The sequence below is a fragment of the Aulonocara sp. 'chitande type north' Nkhata Bay genome, linkage group LG15 (assembly GCF_057382095.1).
Source record: "Aulonocara sp. 'chitande type north' Nkhata Bay isolate Kocher_YH1m ecotype deep benthic linkage group LG15, A_spYH_male_GT1.1, whole genome shotgun sequence".
NCBI lineage: Eukaryota > Metazoa > Chordata > Actinopteri > Cichliformes > Cichlidae > Aulonocara > Aulonocara sp. 'chitande type north' Nkhata Bay.
Window position 1 is genome coordinate 4,616,316 of NC_141358.1, and position 20,918 is coordinate 4,637,233.

The window sequence follows — 20,918 nt, forward strand, 5'->3', positions numbered from 1 at the left end:
ACTGCACTAGGATCACTTTAATCGTTTTACATGCACACTAAAATGCACAACCTGTGGATCATCGTAGAGCTTCCTGGATTGTGTCATTAAAGCCAGGGCAAAACGGTGAAAACCAAATCTCCACCTACAAGAGACCGGATAAACACATAACTGCAGATGACCTGTAGCATGTCGGTAATGGCTCACTACTCGGAATCTGTATTCGCCCTGCCATCTCTGCTGAAAGACAATAACCTTTCGCATAAATGACAGCGCACTCCTGAATCCCAGTTTAAGTGGAAAATGCAGTTAAATGCTTTTCTGTGTCTCATGCATGCAAACCCTGACATCTTTGTCACGCCTGAGAACGGCGGCGGACATCTGAGACGCCGTACATAAGCGACAGGTGACATAATGAGATGCACTCTCTGGATGGCTATAAAGGCTCGTGTCAACATTTATGCAAATAAAAATTTGGCAGCAAGTACATTATAACGCAGTGGCACTGACCGCTGATGATAAGGAGGTACATCTGAATTCTTTGATAAGAGTCCCTGTTGGGAAATTAATTTCGGCAGAGGACATTTGGTCCGTACAGAGCTGCGATGTAATTAAGGTTAAAAAGGAGGCTTCATACCAGGCATGGAAATTGCTTCCTTTTAAACGTATCTGTGAATCTGACAGGGGCTGGAACGGGGTGGACACGGGATATTCACAACATCGGCGTGCTGCTTTACTTTTTTATTTCATTTTCTTTAAATGATGCAGGACAGGAAGCGGTGACGCTGTCTAACAGCTCGACCCAGAAAGCAAAAGAAGAAGAAATCCTATATACATTTTCTTTTTTTTTGCCTGCAAAACAGCTTGAGTCAGCTGAAAAATGGAAAAACGTTCAATCAAGTTTAGCAGACAACAAGGAGGAAGGAACAGCAATAAGTCATGGTTTTTATCTCCATCTCTGATATTGCATAATGCATTGTGTAGGCTCTAGTTTATATGCGCATACTCTGTATCCTTGAATACAATAGCTTGACCAGATGCAAACATATATGAGGAAAAAATACAAAGATAACCTTTTTTATAGTCGCTTCTGTGGTACGTGGAGGAAAGAGCAATGTAATAAAATACAATATAATGTTCTGCAAATATGAAATTACCTATGATTCTGTTCCAGAAGCACACACTGTTTTATATCTGAGCTCGAGCTGAGCGCTGCTCAAGACATTAAGTGAAACAATACACCTCATGTGCAGCGATAACCATCTTACAATAGCATGCCAACTAATGACGCAAACCAAGCTTTGATTTACGGGTCGTGACTTAACGTTATAGCCGGAGCACAGATGCCAAGCATAAAAATCAATACGACATTACTTGCATGGAGGCCGGGCAATAGGGGACGTTGAGGTGTAGATATTCTTAAATAAGACAGCTGACATGACAGACATACTGTGTGCTCTGAAATGGCAAAGCCCGCTGCTTGATATCATCAGGCTGCAAGACGTTTTCACCGAAAGGGGGACACAAATGTTTGGCATGGAGGGCTGAGGCGAGGCACGGCTGACAGGACTCTGTGCATGAGTAGATGGATGGACGGACAGCTGGCGATGCTGAACATTTTTCAGCTTTCTCTTTGCATCATATCGCAGCGTTATACTCGCTTTCCTCGCCCGAGTTGGCAATTTAAAATGGGAACTGAAGGGGTCTTTCAATAAACTGCCCGGTAAAGCCTATTTATCGACGCTTCTCCAATGCAATGATTTTTTTTCTTCGCGTGGACGCTTTTGCAAATCCCGGTATTTCTCCAGCTCATGGGTCTAATCAATGAATTGCAGCCGGCAGATAGCATCAGACTTATTGTTTTTGTCCCAGCGTGCTCATCCTTGGCTCAGTGATGCACACGCTGCAGAGACTGATTTATTTTTTAATTTCAGTGATTTTTGTGTGTCTTTTTTGTTTTCTGGTTAAACACAAATTTAAACAAATTAAGTTTTATAACCCTGAGCACTTTTTAAGGTGGAAGGTCAAGTGACATTGAAGCTGTAATGAATACAGTACGTTTTTTTTTCTAGCCTATTCAATTTACAGTGTGCTATTTGAAATGCTGCACATAAGAGCTTATAAAACCGGTCATTTAAACATCACTATGAGCACATGACGGTGAGCCAAAGCAAGGCTGCCTCGCACCTTTTAAGCTGCAAAGCGGAGAAATTTTATCTGCTGAGCCAAACGTGAGCCGACAGTTTTTAATGACTTTTAAATATTATTGCCTTTATTGTAGTCATCTGCTCCTGATTGAGGACATTAGAGGTAAAGTGGTAGGGTAGTTTTTTTTCACCCCCATTCTCCCTTATGATGTGATCATACCGTGCAGTCCCTCAGGGCGCTTTAAGGAAAAGCGACAACACCGATACCATGAAAATGCCAGCATGCCCCATTCACAGATATTAGCCTCAATGGCCTGGATAAGATGCCATGCTAAAACCCCTGCTGCGTGTATGTGTGCGCGTTTCTGTGTGTCAGCCTCTTCCGATTCTATGCTCCTTTAAACCACGGGCCGACCCCCTGCCGCGCCGTACGTCTTAATCACTCCAGGGGCGTGCAGGAGACAATGCCTCACTGTTTATGTGACAAGAATATAACCGGGTACGTACGACAGCGCGGGTCGCAGTCAGTGTTTATGAATGTGCGTTTATGTTCCGACTCTGTTATGGTCTGGTGACAGCATGTGAATGGGATCCCCGTGCTCCCACCCCACCCCTTTCTATCATTAAAGATGTGTGTGTGTGTGTGTGCTGTGAAGGCCAGAGGTTGTCTTATGAATGGCACCAGGCCCTGACCTTGCTCCTAACGCCCCCCGCCCTTCCTACACACCTGATTATTCTCAACCAAGACAATATCAGACATGCGCTTCATGGTGCCCAGGTCAGAGGTCATGTCATTAGTGCCATTATTTTCTGCTTAGAACATTACTTTCCCCAGGACTACCCCCCTCCACTACACTCCCAACACTTCCTGTCTCTGCAGCTTAATACTTCAGCGCGCTGTGCCCCAATGAATGCCTTTCTAAAGGTTTTTTCTTTTCCCCTTCGTCGGCAGGTGAAGACACTCTGTTTTAATAATAGTGGCAGACGTAGGGTTTTTAAAAACACTATGAAACATTACATAAGGCAACTTCTGCTGTACTCCGCTGAGTTGAAGTAAGTGGTTGTGGGAGATGAGGCACCTTTTTGCATTTAATGTCTTTATCCTGTCACAGTGGGACAGTCCATTAGGTGAAGGAACATGTGTGGATAAGCACAAAGTGTAATATTACAGACTTTAGTTAAAGGATAAAAAGGAATATACTCCAAGCAGCCACAACATTAAAACAACAAAAGCTGAACAATCTAAATGCTATTTTCACCTGGGATTTTGGCTTCAACAACAAATAAGCTGCTGCTGCTGAATGCGATTTTGAAAACTCAAAATTCAAATTCAAATTTTATTTGTCACGTACACAGTCATACACAGTACGATATGCAGTGAAATGCTTAGACAACTGCTCGTGACCTAAAGAAAAGAAAAAAAAAGGAAGAGGCTATGAATAAGATAGGAAATAAATATGAAAAATTAAAAAGGGTAAATTTAACTAGGAGGGAATAAAATATAAATTAAGGTTAAAAATGAAATAACTGTACAACACAAATTAGAATGAAGGGTAAATTTAACTGGGAAGAATAAGATAAACTATATAAATTAAAGTTGAAAATAAAATAACTGTACAACAAAATACACAATATAGAAATATATAAGAATGTATGAAGAAATATAAATAAATATATACACAATAACAGCAGCTGTACAAATATTAACTGGAAATGAAGAATATAGTGACCAGTGTTGTGCAATCCACATTATGTCTTGTGCAGTGCAAATATGCTTAAAGTGATTTAAGTGATGAAGTGAAAACAAAGTCCAGAAAGTCCAGTGTGTGTGTAAGAACCATATGTGTGGGTCAGTACTGTGTGGTGGTGTGATTGAGAGACCGTATCGCCTGCGGGAAGAAGCTCCTCCTCAGTCTCTCTGTGTTGGTCTTCAGGGAGCGGAATCGCTTTCCTGACCTCAGCAGAGAGAACAGTCTGTTGTTGGGATGGCTGAGGTCCTTCACCATCTTCCTGGCCTTGGTCCAGCACCGCCTGCTGTAGATTGAGTGCAGGTCAGGGAGCTCGGAGCGGATGGTGCGCTCAGCTGACCGCACAACCCTCTGTAGAGCTCGTCTGTCCTGCATGGTGCTGTTCCCGAACCAGGTTGAGATGTTTCCCGTCAGGATGCTCTCTATGGTGCACGAGTAAAAGTTCCTGAGCACCTTGGAGGGCAGTCGGAAGTCTCTCAAGCGTCTGAGGTGGTAGAGACGCTGTTGGGCCTTTTTCACCACGGTGTTGATGTGACAGGACCATGACAGGTCCTGCGTGATGTGAACTCCGAGGTATTTGAAGCTGTCCATTCTCTCCACTGGGAACTCGTTGATGACGGGGGTCCGGTAGTTCCTCTCCTGCTTAGTGCTGAAGTCCACTATCAGCTCCTTTGTCTTACTGACGTTTAGAAGGAGGTTGTTCCTCTGGCACCAGTTCTCCAGATTCCTAATCTCCTTCAGGTAGGCCGTCTCGTTGTTGTCAGAGATCAGGCCCACCACGACGGTGTCGTCAGCAAACTTGATGATGGTGGTGGAGCTGGTAGTGGCCACACAGTCATATGTGTACAAAGAGTACAGCAGGGGGCTCAGAACACACCCCTGGGGGGTTCCAGTGCTGAGAGTGGTGGAGGCTGAGACATGTCCGCCCATCCTTACTGCCTGTGGTCTGCCAGTTAGGAAGTTGGAGATCCACTGACACATAGATGAGCTGAGTCCCAGATGCTCCAGCTTGGTGGTGAGTGTGGAGGGAATTATGGTATTAATTATATGGTATTATGGTATAAACTCTTCTTTAACCTGTTTTGTTTTATTCCTGAGTTTTGTTATTACTTCCTATCCTACCACTCTGACGCACCCTGTTGTGTTAAAGCACTGTGTGGTTTGATAAAGTTAATTATGGTATGACTGTAGGCTGCTTTATTGATCAGCGGTGTCATCATCTCTGAAATTTTCCAAGACATCTAAGTAAGAAGTATCATTCTCTAAGGCTGTGGGCAAGTCACACAGAGACCTCTGGCGTGACATGGCGTTTTAGCATGTACACATTCTGACATCCACCCGATCTCGATGCCTGTTGCTGTAATGCTAACAATTTCTCCTTCCTTGAATCACTTTGGGTCCAAATTTTCAGATAAAGTTACTTATTCAGCCATTTTTACTGTTCCCACCACATCAAATTTAAAAACAGCTGTTCACTTTTTAATTAATGCTAATATCTTAATGTATCTATAGTGTAAAATCTATACTATTAAATGAAATATTAGCATCGCTGAAGGCTAGATTCTAACTACATTGCTGGTTTGAACTGAACTGTGCATAACGACATTGAGCCCACATGGTAACATAGAAAAAGAAGTATTTTCAAGTAAGGATATGAATATCTTTGGGAAGGTTGTTTGTTATTTATTTATTCTTGACCTCGGGACATTCAGAAAATAATGTAAGAATAATGTAAACCCAAGGTCTGGATACTGGCTACAGCATCTCAGTGTCTTCAGTGAATGGAGTCACAGAGCCAAGGGAAAGATTTATTTTTTTAAATCTCATTTTCATGGTAAATATATTTTTCCTGTTACATTTATTAAAAGGAAAAAATTACGTCGTCTTTGCTGCTTGAAACATACCAGCGTTTAACAGAGAGAGAGAGCCTAAAACGAGTGCAAAACATACATTTTCTTTGAATCCATTAATGACGACGAGAGATTTCCTGCTCAGTCTAAAGTCAAGGTTAGCCCTTTTCGAGAGCACAAAACTGGAACTTCATGTTCAGCTTAATCAAGGTGATCACCGGGATTTATTAGTATTCACTGACAAGAAGGAGTCAATGCACACGCCTCACAGCAATTTACTGCACTCCTCAACAGGAGAGATGTAACTTTCTTTCTCATTAGCCGCTGCAGACACTCTTCCACTCTTTTATTTACCTCCACCCCTCAACCTTCCTCCACAATAGCGCAGAGGATGGGCTGCCAGATGATAGCACCTTTGTCTGAGCGGCTCTGCGTGGCTACCGGAGGGACCCGTTTTCCTCCTCGCAGAAGCTTGTCATCTATCATTACTTGAGGCGGCCTTGAGAATGATTCTGGCAGACAGCTCAAGCTTACCGTCTGGGGGCCCAACATAAACAGCACACTGCTGGGCAAACAAGGGTGATGATGACCATTATTTCCCAAGATATGTGGTTTAAAAAGCAAACAAACAAACAAAACTTTATTGAGTTTTGTTGGCAGGCAGTGCGACATTTCTGATCACTAGAATTCGGTATTTTCTTTTTCCTTTTCACATGTTGCTGTGTGGATTTAGGGCACATCCACACAAAGAATGTCTGGAGCAGATAAAACACTCTAGATCTCTAACTCTTTTTGGTTGAAATTTGAACAGCAGCATTCAGAAACAAATAACCACACCATGGCCCCATGAAAATGCAACTCAGCGTGCTACTCTGAGCTGAATGTGGTGCAGTTTGTTTGGCGTAAAACAGTCGTACCAACTAATGGAAAAATCCCCAAACCGCTCTGAGCTTTATGGGCACATGGAGACAGATGGTAACACCTTATAGCCAGCGGGTAACCACTAGCTGTAAGATATTCCCATAGACACTTTCAATTAGTGGGTAGATGGGTTAAATGCAGGGTATCAAATAGTGGCCTTCAAAGGTTTAAAGACCATTCTTGTAATATCACCGAAAGCAAAAGATTACTGTTGGATTACTGATTAGTAATCCAACAATTAGTTTGGACTGGAGTATAAATACAACATAATAAGGCAAAGGTGACTATGGCTGTTCTAGACGACCAACACTATCACAATGGCCTGGTGTTTAATTCAAATAAAAGATTTTACTATTTAAATACATAGAGGGTGGACATATTAATAAAAATAACTCAATCTTTGACCAGTTGGGGGTAGGGCTGTGCGATATGACCAAAATCTCATATCCCAATATAAGAATTCTATCGTCTGATAACGATATAAAAATCACAAAAATTTAACATTTTCTGTAAATTCTGTGAATCTCGGGCAGCTCGACTTGCGTGAAGTGTTTCCAGCTGGGCGTCGTGGACCTGGAGTCGAGTGTTTTAACCGATGCATGAAACGATACATTTTTAGACATAAGTTGCAAACGCCGCCGTTTTCTTTGTGAGTATTTATTACACGGCGTGCTGCGGGGAAAAGCCTGTTCTAAGGTTTGAGTCTAAGGTTTATTTTTTAGCACCTGACGGCTCTTTTTTAATTCTCATCCATAAATAATCTGCATCTTTCATGTGATTCAGTTTATTTTGAAAAGTCTCAACAGGATCTTGAGCTTTATTGTGAAAGGCTTATGTGGAACATAAACAAGCGGACACGCGATGATGTTACCGTCGTTGTTGCCAACGACAACGCATAAAAACAGGCGCTTGTCCGTCCGTAGTGTGGTTATATTAAATATAAGAGAAAGAGAGAACTTTAAGACATTAATATAGCCACTACAGTGACCATCAAAACGATGAAAAAATATTGCCGTAAAGAGTTTATTTTGCGACACCACGAAACAAACGATAGCGTAAAATGAAACTATAGATGTTTTTATATCGTCATCCGATATATATCGTTATATCGAACAACCCTAGTTGGGGGTATTTTGTTGGCATGGTTGGGTGCATTTGTCCATTTAGAAAGGATACAAAGGCTTTCTGAGTGAACACCATTCCTGTCCTGAGTGGAATGATCTCTTATGGCATCAAGGGTTTAGTGACTGAGTTTTTTTATAGTGACAAAATTCTAGAAATTTTGAAATTAAATGAATTTCCCCTTTTGCCTTTTAAAAAAAAAACAACTATTGTAGTCGTTTAAAGGAACTCCTAAGGTATTCGTTTATTTTATTTTTTTTAAGTATTAGAAGGTATTAAGAGTTTCTTAAAAAGAGGAAAGAAAATGCAGAAAGGTCAAAAGTAATGAGCTGCTTAGCCATGAAGCTCCCAGCATGCAGTTTTTGTGCTGATGCTAATGCTAGAGGAGGTTTTAAGCCCTGTGGTTACTGAGTCAGGAGAACACTGGTGACTTTCACCAACTAAACACCTCACCACTCAGTGACCCCACTAAGTAACTTTACATGATCTTTGCAATAATAACTCCTACTGCTGATCAAGTAATATTTAGGAGACAAACTGACTTGGCAACAGTGGCCTCGTATTTAGTGCGCTCTGTAGAATGACTGAGTCTTTTCAAATGTTTGGAAGGGCAGACAGCATGGCCACCTGGGACTGGGACCAGAAACACCAAGGCGAATTTAGATGAAAAGGGGCGGTCCAATTCTTTTGTCCATGGAGTGTAGTCTTGAAATGACTGAAACAAGTCAATAAAATCCTGCAGTGCAGCGTTTGCTGATTTCTTCACGTCATCCCCAAACTAATGCAATTATAACTTGTAAAAAAGAAGCGATCACAAAAAAAGCAACTTTATAAATGCTAACAGTGCATCAGTGATGATCTCTGGATCTGGATCTCTTGCCACCTTCGAGCAGCACAATGATCACACAAACAAATAACAGGCCTTTCACACTTTCATCACAAGGACTGAGGACAGCTGAGACATTTCTCGCCTATTAATATCAAGTAAATTGAGAAGTGCAAGTGTAAATTGGCGTTATAGGTTGCCAATTTCGTCGGCTACTGTAAAATACGACTTAAATTTATTCAAGTGAAGTTTTCATTACATGAAGCAGTATTCATAATGAATCCATACACTGACAGAAGCTAATTTCTAAAGGATTAAGCATATCAATCTCACTGTCACCGAGTCCCTTCTTTGCTCAGATTTCTCTGACAAAGCTATAACTCCTTGCCAGAATTTTTTAGGCCGCGTTAGCAGCTCCAAGAATGCCTGATAATATCTCAACCCACTCAAATCTCAACACTTGAACACTTTAAGAAAACCTTTCCTGAACAGCACTTGTATTTTCAATCTGCTGCATTAGACTGACCAGAATGTAAACACTCTACTCCACACCTGGCCCACTGTGAGCTGTGGCAGAGCATTTCTGTTACTTAATAACTAAGCAAAGAAATTCCTGATGCACAAAAGCCCAATGTTACGCTCAACTGGTAATTACCAACTCGTACACTACTTGAACCAAAAAGTGGTAAACACCGGTGGTTAAAAATTCCAGCTGTGTTATTAGACTTCAGCACATGATGGACTGCAGGGAACGACCTATAGCACCGAACTAAATTTTACCTCAGACTACAACACACAAGTTGCAACTGTGATCAAAGGGGAGGCATTTAAAATGCATTGAGGAGTACAGATGATTTGCCAAATCTAAAAGCAGGATGATTGTGGGCCACCTTCCACAAACCCAACACCATCGAGTGATTTTACACCTGGAGCACCCCAGTGAGATATGAACCCAGCAAAGAGCACACGTAATGAGCACCGTTCATTAGTGATGCACTGACCCAAGACAGGACATACACATAATCACACACACACACACACACACACACACACGAAACCCCGCCTCGATGCCTGTGGCGCCCATGCCTGGTCACCTCACTCCGGGATCAAAGCCAGTATGTCGTTCTAATCAGTCCTCACAGTGGGCAACCCCATTAATTCAATTCTATTTCATCAGCGGTGAGCAGACCACCGGAGGGGTCTGCACATTCCTGGGGTCCCGCGGTCCAGGAGTAATCCTATCTCTTAATGACCCGAGATCAGACTCTAGCCCAAGTAATTGCTTCGAGACCAACTTTGTTTTGCTTGCCGACATAACTGCGAGATCATCGCGGGAAAGAAACAAAGACAGACACAACTCATTTTATGGACATGGCAGGGAAGTCAAGCAGAATTAATGACACCATATATCAAGTAATTCCAGACAATCAACCCCCCGCCAAACCAGGCCAACACTACACGTTATGCACAGTAAGCTGTATCAAACAATCAAGGTTTTGTCAGCTCGCATTAGAGCATAATCAGATTAGATTTTTATAGCCCTTCTCCTCTACAGCAATATCGTTAGTAAAATTTGTGAAATTAAAATGGCTCCAAAGAGTTTCCATGGAAAAAAACAAAACAATAAAAAGACATGGCAGAATATGACTGACTCATGTTTTATTGTGCTTTTGTATTATGCCGTGTGGCTTGTCGGTGGCTTATTGGGACTTAAGATAATGAGCTTTTCATATCTTACCGTACCTTTGGTCTCTTGTGGATGGGGATGCTCATCACAGACAAATTAGATCTTTTGAGTATTGCTGTCTACACCTGCAGAAACAATAACAGTTGGTAAATGGGAAGGCTTTGAGAGAAAAAAAAAAGCACTGCTATAAACGTGGTCCTAATACTCTGGTGTTCTCAAAAATTAATAAGAAACAGGTTTCCATTCACTCAAAGAGTATGAAAGTGAGGACAGATCTACACACAGACGTACTATTAATGGCTCTACAACAGTCCCGAGAGAATATCGGAGGTCAACAATAGACAATTGGCAGTGGGAGACAGCCAAACTAAACATATATGGCTGGAAAGCTCCTTGGGATTAGTAGCAAACAAATGTCTGAGTGAAAATGTGAGGAAAAAAAACCTTCCAATAATACACAAAAGTGAAAGCTCTGCTCTTTTTGAGATGACGACAAAGGAGTTTTTGCATGGGACGTGACACTTCAAAGGGCCTCATTGTCGCACGTAACAACAGAGCTGGTGTTGGTAAAAACAGCGATCATCTGACTCCTCGACGGTGGCAGCCTTTGGAAGTCACCACGTCTCCTTCTTTGTTTGTGTCTGTCTGTTTATGAAAGAGTACGTGCTTCTGTTTGGAATCTATGCACAATGACATTTTTTTGCTGAAAACAAGTGAGGGGGGGGGAAGGAAAAAAAAAAAACTTGGTAGACATCTTTTTATCACCGCAAATAAAAGAAATAAAGATCAATTTGGCAAACAAAGAGGCTTTAAACAAAACAATCTATGGTGTCGGGATTTTGTTGTCTTTTTGAAAAAAATTTCATGACCCTTTTGCACGGCAGCGTACAATTAAAAAATAAAAAGAGTATAATCACATTTTTGTGGATTCTCTAATATCTGAAGACGGGGCTTCAACAAGCAGATATCCACCGCAGGTCACGCAGGAGCCTTTTCCACAAAATGTTAGGTGAATTAGCTGATGCCCCTGCAGCACACAATAGGAGATGACGCAATCCCACTACCACATTTACTCAGTTACGGTTTAGATAAGGGTCTTGCCTTAGTACAGGTAGAGCACAGGAAGACGGTTTCCTAACTGCGTACTGGACATCACACAGGCTTCGTACAGACTAGAAAACTGGCAGATTAAAGGATGTCTGATCCGACTGCGCCAGATATTGTCAAAAGCACTACTGTCATGTAATATATATAGTATATACACGTATACATACATTTCTCAGAGCAGCCTACATAAACCACTATGCAATACAGCCACACTGAACTTTAAGAGCTGCCAAAAAACCCTCTTGTTCTACTTTCACAAAGAGCATTGCCTTTTCTTTTTACCGACACACCAAACATGCACTGACATCGTAGATGACGCAGTGTGAGAAAGAACAAAAACTTAAATTAGGCTCCCTTCATCGGAACAAAAAAACACTTCTGTTTACACATTTCTGCAAGTCCACATAAAACTCCAATACAAACGAAAACGCGCTGTATTTAAGCAAAACACTGTTGGTGCCCTTTTATCGCTGTGATTGTTAGACAACCGATAATCACAGCATTTGTGTACACATTTTTGATGTGAAGCTACATCTCTCTTTTCCTTTACTGTCCCTCTGTGAGCTATGCCACAAACATTTTCTTCTCCTTCAAAATAATACACCGATATAGGTATATTAGTTCCCAGGATGGGCAAAGCAGACGGGGAAACGTTTTCAAAAAGGGAAATGTTATTGAATGCTCATTTATCCTGTTTCGCTGACACTTCCACCGAGTCACGCGCATCACGTCAGACTTTCTGCAGGGCTGGATCTTGAGTACATTTTGTCTTTTTTTAAAGATGAAACACAGTGAATGAAAGCTTATTTCTTTATTCTTGGGGTGAAGGGAAGGAAAAAAAGTCTGATTGCATTTGTGATGTTGTGCAGGAATGGAAAGGGCTACCTTGCCGAATCGTTCTCGAGAGGATGATAAAAGACAACAACTCGCTGGGTTTTAAACATTTTTTTCCACCATCAATTTATGGGGCTAAAATACATCTGCTGTTGCAGAGTCTAAAAAAAATAAATAAAATTTGTGACATATGGCTGTTTATGTAACAGTGCCAAAATAATCCAGAGTGAAATCTCATTAAAAGTTAGAACACAACCAAGTGTGCATATATAAGAAGTATATTTTAAGAAAGTCATAATGAATATGCACCCGAATATGATGTGTTTTGGTGCCACCACCCATTTTCTTTATGGAACGTAAGATTAGAATTTTAACGACATAAACAGTCAATAACTTCCAGGCAATATTGTATATATTGAGTTTGATGTGACAAAAATTACCAATACTTATTATCCGAACCAAGCGCATTGGCACTGGTGTGTAAACGAAAACCTTGAATTTCTTTCTCGTATTTTTTTTTTAAAAACAAAATGAGTTGAACCCCCGTAGGAGAAATGTTTACTTTGGCATGAAATTAGAGATGTTTTCCATTAACTCCACACAAAGGAACATCATTAACCATCTCATTGACTTCTCCCTATAGATTTATATTTGCTCTCTTCCTCTAATTGTCTACGCATTTGTGATGAAATTCGAATACTTGCAGTCCAAAGGCCACTCCTGAATGACATTTAACATACTTAATAACCTTAAAAATGAAAAATATCACTGGGATAAAAAGGTGAAGCGGTACAACTTTCAGTCACTCGCTGCCTTACTCAAATGATGTACAGAAAAAGTTCTACCGTGTCCGTTATTGTAAACTTGTCAGAATGAACCCCAGTTATAAATCATCTACGTAATTATCAATTGATTGAAGCAGCTAACTGTGAAAACCACATGGAAGTATAATACATCAATTTTAATGACATTTCTTAATCAGAACGCTGAGCAATCAGCAGAGACCAATTAAGGCCTGAGAGATAGAGACCCGCCATTAATAATCACACTTGGCTGCCATCACATTGGCTCCATTCTCAAAAGGGTGTTTGAGCAGTTTTGAAGTGGACTATTCATTTCAGGGTAAAGGTATTGCCGCAAGACTCGAGAGCTGCAGCAGGAACAGGAAAGCAAAGTAAAAAGAGTACGGCAAAAAACTGCAAATGCCGAGCAGCTTCACGTTATGGCCACGCCGTCAAATGACTGGTGTGACTACAGTTAAAAAAAATTCTCTCATAAAAATCAAAGGGCTTCTTTTCCAAGTGGCAATGAATTCTTGTCCACAGAGGAGGGAATGGATAGGCCTATCTTACAAACGCTGAGAAAAAGAAAATGTCTACCCTTCAAAGCTATAAAACCACAGCGGGGCCCACGGGCACAGAGCAATGACAGATATCTTTACAATGCCACCTTCATCTGCAGCCTTATTAACGTTATGGTCAGTTTTATTGCGGACAAAGTCTGTTCATCTTTGAATGCAAAAACAGCCAAGCTGCAACGCATAAAACGTACCAGGGGCACAGAGACCAAGCAGCAACACTGCCCTTTATGTCTTTCCAAGCAGGAGTTTTCTTCTCTCTGATTTTCACTTTGCATTTGCTTGGCTGCTGATATGAGTGGCAATTGCCTGACTTTTAAGTCTACTCCAATGAACTGTGTCCATGTAAAGAGAGGTTAAACAGCCAGGGTTGCATCTGAGCGAAGGCAGTTGTATAACCAAAGTCACTGTCATTGGCGTTTCCTTTTTAAGCTTTATGCACTAAAATCTTTCTCACGCACAAAGTCTTGAATGATCAGGGCCCATCATATCATAAAGATGTCACACTACCATATTATCCTAATAAACTTCCCTCTCAGACTGCAGGCTTAGTCTAAAGCATTTAAAAGTAAAATGGGAGGCAGACCCTTCAGCTATCAGGCCCCTGTCCTGTGGAACAAGCTCCCAGTTTGGTTTTGGGAGACAGACACCCTGTCCAGTTTTAACTCTTCGATAAAGCTTATAGTTAAGGCTTGATTAGGTGACCTGAACTTTGCCTTAGTTATGGTGCTGTAGGCTCAAACTGCTACAGCAGCAGTCCCCAACCTTTTTTGCGTCACAGACTGGTTTATGTCCGACAATATTTTCACAGACCGGCCTTTAAGGTGTCCCGGATAAATACAACAAAATAAAACCAGAACCAGAACAGTACCAAAAAAGAAGATTTATTCATAACACACGGGGAAAGACCCAAGGAAACCAAGTTAACGATAAAAACGATTTAAAAAACTGATAAAAATGCAGAAAAACACAAATTTCACCTCTGTGCTACACGACTTCAAGTGAGGCACTGAGCACTTCTGTTCACTCCCCGTGTGTTTATATGCCACCAACATATCATTACATTTTTGTCTTCTTACTGTTGATTTAGACTTCTGCAGTGAATCTTTGCAGAGTGTGCGACATAACCTACGTAGGTGGTTGAAATCGTTGCCAGCACTCATACTTTTGTGTAGCGTTTTATGTATTAATTACATTGTGGTCGTGTTTTATATGCGGTGCCAGACACAACACAAACAAATAAAATGCTGGTACATTTTTCCCATCCTGCGCCCCTGCTCTTTGTTGTGGTCATTTTCTTTTTGTTTTCCTTTTTTTTGGAGGGGGGAGGCAAACATATTTGTCCCTTCAGATTTTCCACTTCTTTGTAAATTCCCTCACGTCCATTCTGATGGTTTCAGCGACCTCCCTCCAGGAATTCGCTGCCATCTGAGTCCTTATATTGGAGCAATGATTATCATTCCTTATTGAGGCAATGATTGTTATTCTCACTGATAAATTAAAAAGCTGTGGTGAAAAAGTAGTCGGAACACACAGGAGTCATCAACAGTGCTGAACAGGCCAGTTACAATAGCTGTGGGCTGCATTAAGACATGTAGATATGATTTCTAGGGACGTTCATGTCATGTTACGGCATAAAGTTTCAGAGGGGTTTGCGGTTACAATGTACCTATGATGTAGATTTAAAACAAAGTATAAAGTATACCCTACGAGTCTGCGTCTCTCTTTTCTCTTTCTCCTTGACTCTCAACCGATCACGGCGGATAGCCACCAATCCCTGAGCCTGGTACTAACAGTGGTTTTCTTCCTATTATAAGGGAGTTTTTCCTTCCCACTGTTGCCAAGTGCTTGCTCGTTGGTTGTCAGGCTTTTATCCAAATATACTAAATTCATTACCTTATGGCATAAAGTGCTTTGAGGCGACTGTTGTTGTGATTTGGCGCCCTATAAATAAACCTGAACTCAATTGAAAATTGAATAGAATATGAGCTAATGTCAATAGTCCAATTTTGATAATGTGGTGACCCACTTACACAGAGTTTAAATGAATAAAAACAGCCCCTTTTCCTTTTTAATTTGTTGCTGGCTGTCATACGGTAATTACTAAATACAATTAATGACCCTGGTCATTGTGCTGCAGGTATTTATACAGAGAAAATCTACTGCCAACGTGAATTAATCAACAGGGGAGTGCATGCATCGCAGCATTAGGATGGCTGGGATGGTGCCAATATTTTATAAGCTGCTGTGGCCCTTGAAAGAATACATCCGAACTAATGCAAACAGGTTGTAAATAGGATAATATTACAGATCCACATCACACCACCTGTAAACACGTGATTTATGTACCCTCTTAACTCAAAAAGCCACCTTTTAACTCGCGCAGTTGGAGTATGCAAATCAGACATGGCTGTAAGTCACTGTTATGTATACTACAATTAATTGTGAACGATTTACATATTTAGTGCTCACTGCAGATAAATGATTCAGAGGCTTCCCCTCAAACAGATCCCTTCAAAATAAATGCATGGTGAAGGACGAAGTAGGAGTGGCATCCCCAGATTCAGGTAAGAAGATTACTGGGCAAACCCCGCTTTTAGTATATTTTCTTGTTAATACCAAGACAAATGGCAATTTAAAAAAAGAAAAGAAAAAAAATCCACCCTGAGGCACACAGCACATAGACTATACACTGCAGTTACAATGTGGCACCACTGAAATGACAGTGGCAAAGCTCAAATGGTTTTATTGTAAATTCCCATGGTTCTGAGACAAAAAGCAAGTGAAATGAGTTCAAGTGACTTCAGTGACCGGTGAAATTTGTTTTCCTCTTGAAGTAATTTGAAGTCTGGTTTGCCTCAAGCAGACAGAGTTAGTTTGAGTCTGACATTCCACCTCAAAACCTCTTCCAACAGGCCTCTCTTTAAGCTTGGCTTCTCCTCAAGGCAGATTCAATTATTCAATTTCAAATAAATGATTACATAATGTGTCCGTGTCCTTTTAAGGCCCGGTGCACTTCCCAAACAATGTCTGCTTTAGTCTCCTTTTTTTAACAACTTGGACATAGCTTGAATAGGTTTTGTATTACATTATAGATTATGTTTATTCCAAAGCAGAGATAAGATAGTGAAGTGCACCTTATTAAAATGAGTAAGGTTTATAAAAGGGATGCCTGGGGAGCTGTGGCCGTCAGCTGCGGTGCAGAAATATTCCTGTAGACAGGCTTAATGGGGGCCTGCATAAACAGGAGGAAAAATAGCAGTGGTTCTGTTGGTTGTGATGGTCTACAAGATAAAAAAAAAAAAAAAAAAGATTTTCCATGCCTACCTCTTTCACAGCCCGCTCCCTCCCTTGATGGTGCAAACCTACGGCATCATCGCATGGGGCTAACAGGCTTAACCTGCCCCCTGCGGAGCCACTCACCACACAGCCGCCTCCCCGAGTGCAGCGGCCCTGAGATGTAGCCTCACAGGCTTGAGTCCAAACCAAATCCTCACCCCGTGTCCCCAAACATGTCAAGTGAATTTAAACACTCTATGTGGGTATTAGCATTAATGGAATGGTCTTCAGTTTTCCTAACAATGCTTTCTTTTCTTTTTTTTGGCAGGAGGACCAAATACTTTCAATGCCACATTGAACAAATGCAATCGGAGCTAAAGTTACTGGTAAATTTAGAATTTAAGTGCAGCCCTTGGCCCTGGTGTTATGGCCTAATGGCTCACAGCCTTTTGTGTAGGGTGGTTCAGATTCCTGGAAAGCATAGCTGTTTGACAACAAACACTCATGCCACGTACTACATATTACAGCCACAGCAACACTATGACAACTTAACACTTTTAAAGTCAGCAGATTAAAGACCTAAAATCATTACACTAACAGAAATCTTACTGTTAGGTGTTAATATTGAAATATGTGAAAAAAATACAAATAAAACTGAAACAAATGTATATTAAAGAACCTATTCAGTTAAACAGTACCAAAATTCCTAACTTTCATAATCAACAACATAAATACAACAACAGAAACTAAGCTTTGAAAGTGATCTATTAAATCAAATCTCCATGGATGCAGGAGGTTCAGAGCTTAGTGCATTTTGAGACCATTTGAGTCTCTGAAAAGGGAAACTGCAGGCTTTTTAGAAATATGATACCAGCATCACTAGCCCTTGAGCGACTGTGTTCAAGAGGGCAGCTGAAGAGACTGCTTTTCATAGTTCACTGATCTCTAAAGAGCTTGGGAAGCACGGCATTTGCTCATGGCCTTATGCCCCGTGTGTTAGCAAGTATTTTATGCTTTGTAATGGCCAGTTATGCTAAATATTCAGCGGCATATTTAAACAAAGACATCACTGTCCCAGAAAACCAATAAGGAAAGTTTAAAGGCTCCCTTAAAAGCTGCGGGAGAATAATTCAGTACTATCGGCAAAGAAAAAACTTAATGTGGTAAGTATCTGATCCATCTTCATCTTTGTCCTTGAAAGGCATCTCCCCTGTCAGTATTTAGAATAGGATTTTAGTTTTCCCTGAGATGGTATTCAGATTTACAGCAAAAATGTTTTTAAAATGTGCGTTAAAAAGACGTTACAGCTACTTTTTTTTTTAATAACAAGTGTTACTTTTAAAACAACTAATGGAAAAAACCAAAATGCTTTGTGTTGGAAGGAAAACGAGGCCTTTTGGTCATCCTGTCACTGAAAACGCCTTTATCATGTTGATATCAAAGCAGGACACGGTAAACCAAATCAAGACAGATCAAGCATTCTCTCCACGCTTGCTATCAAGCTTGAATACACTAACAAACATGGCCAACACAAGCTGAAACCCATCTTGATCAATGAGAGACTTAATATTTGTTAAAGCACTGAGTTAAAGCAAGCTTGCATATGAGCCACAGAGTCATTAGCATACAGTGGAGCCCAGGTGGAGCTTGGATACGGCTGTTATCACGAACCGGGTGTAAATGATCTAAGGCTCTGCTGATACATGGCCTTAACATTGGTCTTGGGTGGTACAACTACAGGTGGACTGCTCCTGAAGGGACTCGGTTAATGCCCCATGGCTCAGACCACATTTGGAGGTGGTCTAGATGGGGATACCTCCCCAATCTTTAAACAGTCTTTAGACAAACGTGTCCTTGGACACATTAAAAGATGGCCTGCTCTAACTAACCTGCTCCTTTTCCAGCAACAAACAGCAAAACAGTTGGTGGAGTACACGTGGCAGACTCTTTCCTGCAAAAAAGCATTTCTGGATCCATCGAACAATTTTTAACCAGAACCAAATGCAAATCATCAAAAATATATTCTTCTTCAATTTTTTAAACCAAGCATTCTAAACTTAATCACACAACTAACAAAACTACATATGTTTCTGTCAAATGAGGCGAGAGATTCATTGTCTTAATTATATGCAGACTGACCGTGTTAATGCAGCCAGTCAACCTCGAAAGCCCAATTCCACAATTCGCAATAGCCTGTCAGAGTGGGTCTAGATTTGCTTGACATAATAATGGGTAACGGGTCCAGTACCAAACTGAGCTAGGTAGGCAGGACTTTAATATTTAATGTAATAATATAATAATGCAGGACTCTTATTATTTTTATAAATGTGGAAGTAAAATCTGTTATAAAGTCGTCACCCCAGATGTTTGTGATGAAGCATGCCAGGTATGATGAGGACTAAATTCTTGCTCCGTGCTGCTTTTAACTGCAGCTCCCGTTGTTTCAGCATGACTGCTTGAAAAGAAAATCTAAAAAAACTTGCTAAGCAAACTGACCTTGAGGTCAAGTTCAACCTGTACAGAGATTCCATGCTTGCAATTTGCTAGCAGCACAAGACCCAAAAAAATTAACCTAAGAAAAAGGAAATAAATGCACTAAGAGTACAAAAAGCTACCCGAGTACCATCTAAGTGGCTATGGCAATTTAATACAGTGCTTAGTGAATTGAAATAACGGTTCAATTAACACAAAAACAGAAGCAAAAAAAGGAGCAATATTATGAAAACAGCTGGGTACACCGTGTTCAAAGGAGCCACTAGCATCAAAGGGTTAGCATGAAATGTATACATAATGTACTGCAAGCTTTCTTGCTGAAGGAAGTCTTTACAGTAAATACAGTAAGCAGTAGCATGCAATAGATTTATGTTTGTATTGACAGAGGAGAGACATTAATATTGTTTTCTAACTTACGACAAGAAAAGAAACCACTAAAAATATTTCCTGTAATAAATGATTTCTTTAACGAACAAAACCCATAATTATTTTTTTATTATTATTTTAAAAAATAATATCACATTTCAGAAACATAAAAAATATATATATTTATGAAATGCAGAGTGCATCAAAAAGAATAATTCAATTTCAAAGTGCTTTAGGTCAAGCCATTCACCCGTAACAATTGAAGCACATACAGTTAGAAAGAACGGATTCGTGACTTTCATGTGGTTGCTGGAAGGTGGCATAACAGCAGTGGCTACAGTGACCACAGACAAGTTTGACTATTGTATGGACATATGCAAGTGTCCGGAGAGGTATGCCTTGAGCAATAGTTAAGTTTTGTATGTAAAAGTTTATATTCAGCCATGTACTTTAAATTTTACTGCAATTTTCCTTTTCTTTTCTAAAAAAAAATAAAAAAATAAAAATAAAAAAAAAGTATTTTGAAATTGGATTAAAAAAAAATTTTAATACCCTGTCTGTGTGTGCTTAAAAAAAAATAAACAATATATAATCAAAATTTTATAAATCATTTAATAACGACAGTTGTGTCACATTAATTCAGTAAAAGATTTGTTAACAAGAAAATAAAAAGATTTTGAAGCTGCAGATATTATTGCTAAATTTAACTCACTGTCACCTGATTGTGTAACAGGCTACAAGAATCTGATTTCACATTTCAAAATCTCACATTTCAGATCCCAGTGTGTGGATACTGTTGTTTGAATATACTGGTGTTTCTAAAGGGGTGCACGTGTAACCCCCCCCCCCCAAAAAAAGAATAAATAAAAAATTATTCACATACTCAAAGCAGCCTCTATGAACACGCAGAGAGAGCACAGTATAAATCTGCTAGAGCAATGTGATTACAGAAGAAAGGATACCCTCTTTAACCTTGGAGAAAATAGAGTTCATTGTGTGCCAAAGAGACAAAAACATGCACAACTGCTTTTCATTCTCATTTTGATTGGGGGCGGGCTGGTCCAGATTGGCCTTCTAATATCCACTGCTCCAACAGAATCAGCGTAATTTCCGGCTACTTTAATATTTTGCTTTGGTGAGCAGGCTGCAGATAAACAGAGGCATTACATGTACATTAGTTTAAAAAAAAAAAAAAAAAGAAC

General features: G+C 40.3%; 1 protein-coding gene across 7 annotated transcripts in view; it reads right to left on the minus strand.

The window, feature by feature from the left end:
• Nucleotides 1–20,918, minus strand: part of klhl29 (kelch-like family member 29) — a 275,561-nt gene that overhangs the window by 232,088 nt on the left and 22,555 nt on the right. For 3 of the 7 annotated variants that reach the window (XM_086263028.1, XM_086263026.1, XM_086263025.1), the window contains exon 2: nt 10,337–10,405. The exons of 3 other annotated variants lie outside the window; for them this stretch is intronic. The gene's annotated coding sequence lies outside the window, so the exon portion shown is untranslated. Of the gene's footprint in view, nt 1–10,331; nt 10,406–20,918 lie in introns of all 7 variants that reach the window. One more of the 7 variants, XM_086263030.1, reaches the window with a different exon arrangement.